This window comes from Nyctereutes procyonoides, unplaced genomic scaffold (genome assembly GCF_905146905.1).
Source record: "Nyctereutes procyonoides isolate TBG_1078 unplaced genomic scaffold, NYPRO_anot_genome, whole genome shotgun sequence".
NCBI lineage: Eukaryota > Metazoa > Chordata > Mammalia > Carnivora > Canidae > Nyctereutes > Nyctereutes procyonoides.
The window spans coordinates 3,136,957-3,144,519 of record NW_026575032.1 but is presented as its reverse complement, the minus strand read 5'-3'; positions in this window follow the sequence as shown (position 1 = coordinate 3,144,519).

Sequence of the window (7,563 nt, the reverse complement as noted above, 5' to 3'; positions counted from 1 at the left end):
TACCTCAAGTTGCAATGGATGGTGTGTCTGAACTTCTTGATTTACTAAGAAATACCCTTAACTTCCTTAAGGGAAAATGAGAATTTTTCCATTTCATTCTAATTCTTTCAAGGAAAAAAAAAAAAAAAGAAAGAAAGACAAGAAAGAGTAAAAGTAAAGCAATATCATTCAGAAGGCCTTCCAAGAACACGAGAAGATCACTGTCCCAGAAGACACTCTATAAAGTTCACTACCTGCCCCATTGCCTGGATCTGCATCCCGCTCGCACAAGGAACAATGAAGTCACTTCCATTATACCACTGCTACAGTTTTCAGACTTTTTCAAAAAAGCCAGAAGAATCCTCTCCATATAATGACACCATAAATAACCTCCTAAATAAACCAGTAAAACATTTTAACATTCCTTGACAGTTTTCAAATCTTACCTGGTTCCCCAAATACCCCCAAATCATACCCAAATATGATTTTGCTTTCCCCATTTTACCAGAGAGGCCGCTGAAGTTCATGAAGGTAAGGAAGACACGAAAAAAGTAGAATCCAGAACCAGGGCTTCTGATTCTGAATCCACAGTGGCATTCTAGTCCTACATCTGTGATCACTCACAGGCCATCTGGCCTTGGCTACATTGGACAATGATCTAGGCTTAGATTCCCTTAATGCAAAAAAGGGAGGGAAGGAGAAAGAAAAAAAGGAAGGCTGACCCAACTGATGTTTACAGTTTCTTGGTTTCAACAGTAAAATAAATCTAAGAACCTTCTCAGGATACTTCACCGGCCGTGGCCTCTTCTCAGGTTTCTCAAAAGTAATCAGTAATGACTTTTCAGTTTTTTTTGTGTGTGTAAGCAAGAAGTCAATCGAAGTCAGCATAACCTTTGAGATGCCCATCAAATTGGCAGATTGGCATCAAATGGTCAGTCTGTTGCCCTGCCCAAGATCCCTACAGATCTGCTGTGGCTTATCCCCTATGCACTACATCAATTTTCTGGTTCCCACTGAAATCTAGAATTCACTCTAACCTCTAGCAGCTGTTATTTACATTTTTCCAATGCAGATTCAGATGTGAGCCACCGACCCCTCTCTTCAGTTCTTCTCCCTGCAGACACCACAGACACCACTCACTCAAAGATCCTCACAGGAGGATCTCTCTAGCAGAGTTGTGAAACTTCAGTTAAACAAAGTGGAGGTCTCCCAACACTTTCAGTTAATAGCCATCACGACACACCCTCCTGTTAGAAGCACTCGGCCACCTTAGGCCCACAGGTCATTCTGATCCCAGCTCTCTTGCTGCTCAGACCTTATGGCACCACCGTAGTCCAGGGAGGGGAACGGAGGGCTGGCCTTTTCATGCAAAGGGCACAAAAAGGAGTTTTCTAAATAAAAAGCCACCACTTCCAGTTAGCTAGTGTTCCCCTCCTTTGGGGGCAGATGTAGCAATAATCAGCTGTGTTTTTAAGTAGCATTTTCCCTTTGCCACACTGATGTCAACCAACGTGAAGCAGAAAGAATGCTCAGCCCACAGCCCAGCTCTGCTTTTGCACCTGGAATTCAGCTTCCCTGTCTGAAGACAAGCAGCTCAGGAAAGAAAGGGTTCTTAACTTTGTCTATGAAGAGGAGTTCGCATTACTGCCCACCTGACTTGGGACTAGAGGAGAAGGATGCAGAGCTGGCCCTGGGCTGCAGGGCACAGCATCGCTGCTAAGAGCAAGGACAGGAAGGCAAGAGCTCGAGAAGAGGAAGCTTGAGTGGCAATATGCGTGCGAGACGAGCCCGATAATCTGGTCCTCTCCCAACTCTACATGACTCTTGGACATGTTGACCGGGGTCAAATTGCCTAACTTGGTCAGATCTCATTTTCCTCACATGTGTAAAAATGTCTAATTTCGGCCCCATCTATCTCACAGGGTTTACATGTGACTGAAATGAGGGAATGTGTGTGAAATAATATAAAATTCATATAAAATGTATCACATTTACTATCAGCTGGCAGTCACGCCCACTTGAGCGGCCAGCAATATCAAGGAGTCATCCAGTGTAAACAGTTCTTCCAGTATAGATTTTGTTAAATGGATCACAAATCCTGCTTACCAGGATTGCTTGATACCAATTTTATGTCGGTTTTCTAAAACATAAACATCTAAGAAAAGGCAGGTGATCCTGTACAATGGCTGTGGGGAAAATTTGATTGCAATTTTTATTGGTGTTGAAATATTGGCACAGGAAGGCTGTGTCAGCATCATATTTCATATATATGTTTTTGTGAAACTCAAAAGGGGGTAGTATTTGCAAGATTATAAAATTTATTATAAGCCAAACTGTGGTAGGAGCCTTGGTGTCCATCGAAAGATGAATGGATACAGAAGATGTGGTCTATGTATACAATGGAATATTACTCAGCCATTAGAAATGACAAATACCCATCCTTTGCTTCAACGTGGATGGAACTGGAGGGTATTATGCTGAGTGAAGTAAGTTAATCGGAGAAGGACAAACATTATATGAGTTTCACTCATATGGGGAATATAAAAAATAGTGAAAGGGAATATAAGGGAAGGGAGAAGAAATGTGTGGGAAATATCAGAAAGGGAGACAGAACATGAAAGACTCCTAACTCTGGGAAACGAACTAGGGGTGGTGGAAGGAGAGGTGGGTGGGGGGTGGGGTGACTGGGTGACGGCACTGAGGTGGGCACTTGATGGGATGAGCACTGGGTGTTATTCTATATGTTGGCAAATTGAACACCAAAAAAAAATAAATTTATAAAAAAAGAAAGAAAATAAATAAATAAAATTTATTGTACTTTTATTATTATTTTGGTATTATTACCATTTTTATTTACATGCTCATTATTATTGTGATATATGGGTTATTTTCCTTGCTAGCCATTAACCTAGATACTTTTAAAGCCTCATCCTCTAAGATCAGAAGGTTTATGAGATATTAAAAAATTGTTGTAATTAATTGTATCAATTTGGGCAACCAGTTGCATCATTCAGAAGTTGTATAAATTAAATCCACAAATACCATAGTTTGGGGGGAAAAAAGAAATAGAAATTCGATTTTGAGCCCCGGGATTCGAGGGCCAAGAATAATGGGATTAAAGTTCAAACTTACACTCAAATTGGGAAGATAAATATTCTCCACACAATAATTTGTTCTCTGGAGGTCCAAAGGAACATAAATATTTTGAATTACACACACCATGTTGCATTTTAGCATTCTTTGATTTTCTTTTTGAGCAGAGACTATATGGATGCTTTACTAGAACTACAAAATTTCTACATGCTTATTTCTACAAAAGAAAGATTAACAGAATAACCTCCACCACCTGAGAGGTAACCACCCTGTAATCTCACGGACTGAAGCAAAGGCCCTCAAACACTTAGAACCAGCATCATTCAACTCTCTCTGTGCTTCTCATGAATAAATAAATAAAATCTTAAAAAAAAAAAAAAAAAAAAAGAAAAAGAACCAGCATCATTCAAAACTACCTGCGAAGGAAGTGGCTTAAACCAGTCTCATTTCTGCCCTGTTGCCTTAGGTGATTCTGGATTTGAGGACTTGCTCTATTGAAGGGGTGTCCAGTTGGACACCGCCCTGACCCAGAGGATGGACACAGGACCCCTGCCCTGGCCCGAGTGTGCTGGGGGCACCCCCCCAACCTCCACAACCCCCTCCCCCCACACACACATCCTCACTCCCACCCTCCCACCCCCTCTGCCACAAGCAGGGCCCTCTCACCCTCAAGGGCGCCCAACCTGCCCGGGCGCCGATGCTCCTTCTCTGAAGCCTGAACACGGAGTGAACACAAATACTGCAAACCACTCAGCTCGGATACGCTGCCCCAGCAGCTCGGAGCTCTGCTCCTGAAGTCGGCCCTGCATTCCAAGAAACCCCCAAAATTAGAGCCCTGATAAGATAACCAGGTAATTAATGGGACAATTTCCCCTTCCTGCTATGGGCAGTATTTCTTTTTTAATATAAATTTCTCATCATCTTAAGCAATAGCACATTCTCTTCCTGTAATCCTTAATAGCTTGGCCAAACGAAGCAGTACAAACATGTTATTCACATTTTTTGTGTCTTTTTCTTTCAGTTTGTAGATTACACAAAACAATCTTGTAAATATATTCAGCCTTTTGGGGTTTTTTTTGAGTTTTCTTTGTTTTGATTTGCTTCACTCCCCCAGTTGCCACCCCCTGCCTTTTTTTTTTTTCCAGTACCACTTCCATCTTCCAGATTTATAATCAGCTTTTTTTTTTTCCGGATCATATAAAGTGGACATTTTTCATAGTATCAAATATTATTTTACTACAGTGAATTTTTAAACAATTTTAGTTGCAGGATTTTTTTTTTTAAGATTTTATTTATTTATTCATGAGATACACACAGAGAGAGAGAGGCAGAGACACAGGCAGAGGGAGAAGCAGGCTCCATGCAGGAAGCCTGATGCGGAACTCGATCCCAGGTCTCCAGGGTCACGGCCTGGGCTAAAGGCGGGGCTCAACTGCTGAGCCACCTGGGCAGCCCCAGGGTTTTTGTTTTTTTGTTTTTTGTTTTTCAGTAAGATTGTGTATGGACCTTGATATGCAAAAAAATTGATAGAAGCTTAGCTATATTAAAAAAACATGATGGTGATGGCTTATAACCCCACCTATGGGCCCTAACCCTGCCCCTTGACTCATAAACTGCTCAGGGAAGACAACGGAACATAAGTCAAAAAAAAAAAAATCCACTTCTATTGCATCATCTCTTATGAATATATGGCATTACATATTGCTTACTATTCAATTAAAATATATTCTTATACATTTTTTAGTCTCTTTAGCTCTTACATAGATGACCAGAAGGGAAATCATTAGATTCAGAATTCCATATTGGGCAAAACCATTAATGACTAACTAGCAAGGGTCAGGCATGATCTAAAAACATTTATTTTTATAATTTGAGATTCTAAACATTGTCAAAGAATTCATGCGTGCCAAACTGTTTTGTAATCATTGAAATAACAAGGTTTGAAAGCACTGAGAAGACAGAGCAATTTGAGATTATTTTGGTTTTATCTGATCAGGGCAATCCATCTTTCAATTACCTGTATGGCCACTCAAAGCATAACTATCCAATAAAATTACTTCTCTCCAGTGGCAGCCTGGCCTTTATCCTGATCATAGCTCCATCTGAAAATAACGAGCATCGTACAGGACAACGGGTACCCTACAAGAACATCTTAGTTAAAGGGCCTATCTAATTGATTATGACCAAATTCCACTGGCACTCCAAATTGTAAAGATAGTGCCATATTCTAAATTGAATTTTCTGAAAGATTATCTGTACATTTCAACAGGCTAAGAATTCAGATTTCTGCCACAGTAGATGTCAGGGATTGATGCGAGCTGATGGAAAGAACGTGAAACCCTTGTGTTCTAATAGACAATTAACTTGTGGTAGGAAGAATTTGCTGGGCTTCTTTACAGGATGACCAAACATGCTGCCCATGTTTTATGGGCAGAGTCTCTATCATTTGCTTCCCAAGAAAAACAACCGTGTGCGTATATGTGTGTACAGATGAATGTGTTAAACGATAAATCTCTTATTCTTTCTAATCCTTTCTGCCCCTTTCATGAAAAAGAATTACATCAGGCCTCTGTTGGCATGTATGTCAACTTCTAATCAAACAAAACACATGTATGTATCTGGCATATTCATATCTACATCAGACTGTAAAAGTAAAAAAAAAAAGGCTATCTATCATCCGCACATTTGATTTCGAGCACAACAGCAACAAGAGGTATTCAGTGGGCTGTCAAACAAAAAAAAATCCATGACAGACCAGGGATATGCTATAAGAAAATGGAAGAGGGGTTAAGAAATCAAGGGAGAAAATTAGACGATAGGAACAAGAAAAGAAAAAAGAAATGAAAGCAGATAAAAGTTTAGAAAGCAAGAAAAAGGTCAAAATGTTCTTTAGAAGCAAAGACTTGAGTAGAAGTGCAAAGTATGGACACTGAGGTTGATTATGGAAAAGCTGCTTCACCTTTGTCCCCATTTCTTCTTCTATAAAATGTATCCCACGTATTTACCCCTATTCCCAGGGGTAAATGAGGAAATGCAGGTACAGCAATTAGCAAGGCAGTCAGTGAAGTAAATGTTCAATCCATGTTTGCTAACATGAGTTAGTGTAACAGGAAGGTACCGTAATTACTTGTATTGTTTATAGAACTTACTTTACTATTTTAACATAATTTCATCTTTCTAAATATCAGTTATTCTAAGTATCAAATTTTGCCATTCTTCCTTTTAAAAAAAAATGTTAAAACTGATCATAAGGTTTATGTTTAACACTGGTCATAAGGTTAATATTCTAAAATAAGGAATACCGGGAAGAAATTAGTAACAGTCAAACCAGTTCATAAAGTATAATAGTGATCTTCAGCCAAACTCTTTAAAACAAATTTTTCTTGCATAAATAAAGCTGAGATCAATTTCTTATGTTTTTCATCCCCTGCCCAAACATGGTTTGGATATCCCAGAATTCTAGGAAAATTCTAAGTCTTTCCACAAAGTTTGCTCTCTTCCCCAACTCCACTTCTTCTTTTTCCTCCTTTTTATACCCCAAAAATCATTCACAAAGTTAAAAATCCCATTGTGAACAGTATGCATCTTAAAAGGGACAATCTAATCATTTTTTCAGAGTAGTTACCATCTTTCAATTGAAACATCTGTATTCTGACCTGATTTTTTTTTTTTTTTTTTAGTAACAGTGAGCTCTGAGGACAGAAGCTACATTTTCTTCTTTTATATCCATCACAGTAACCATCTTAAACCTGTCCATGGAGCAGAAAATCAATTAATATGAATTATTGAATAATATATTTACTAAAGAGAAGAGGAGGAGAAGCAGAGGTTAATTTCAAAGGTCATCCAATTTCAGATTCCTAATGAAAATTCAGTCTTTTGGGCTTCACCTTTTTCCCTATGATTGAAATGCCAAGTACAAGCCGAACAGTCTGTTAACAATCTGAAAAGAAAATATATTACCATGATTGTCCAGGGAAACTGGAAGCGATTTTCTCTTGGGTTGGAGGTTTAAGCAAACAGGAAGCCCTGTTTAGGATTTGTCTTCATCATCTTTCATCACAAGTCAGCCTGGCTTCCTGATAAAGAAATGTGGAACTGCTTTCAGATACTCAACCACATCGGACAGAAATGCCAACTCAACCATCTCCAACTTTAAATTCAAAGTTGCGATTTCTAAACACCCCATTGCCATCAGACCACAGCTTTCGAAGTAAAATTTTGCCTCTTAATCTCTATGAGCAGTGGGCAGAAAATGAGTCTTTGTTGGTATCTAACCTCACAGCTAAGGGATCTCATTTTATTTCTACCACTGAACGTCAAGACTATGAGAAATAAGCCATGTAATAGAGAATAATAACTAATAATCACAGACCCCTGAGGGCGTTTTCTTCTTAGCATTAATAAGATAGTTTTCTATAACTACTTGAAAAACTATTATTTATGAAATGAAACTTTAAAGACTTCCTATCAAAATCTTATAGTAATTTC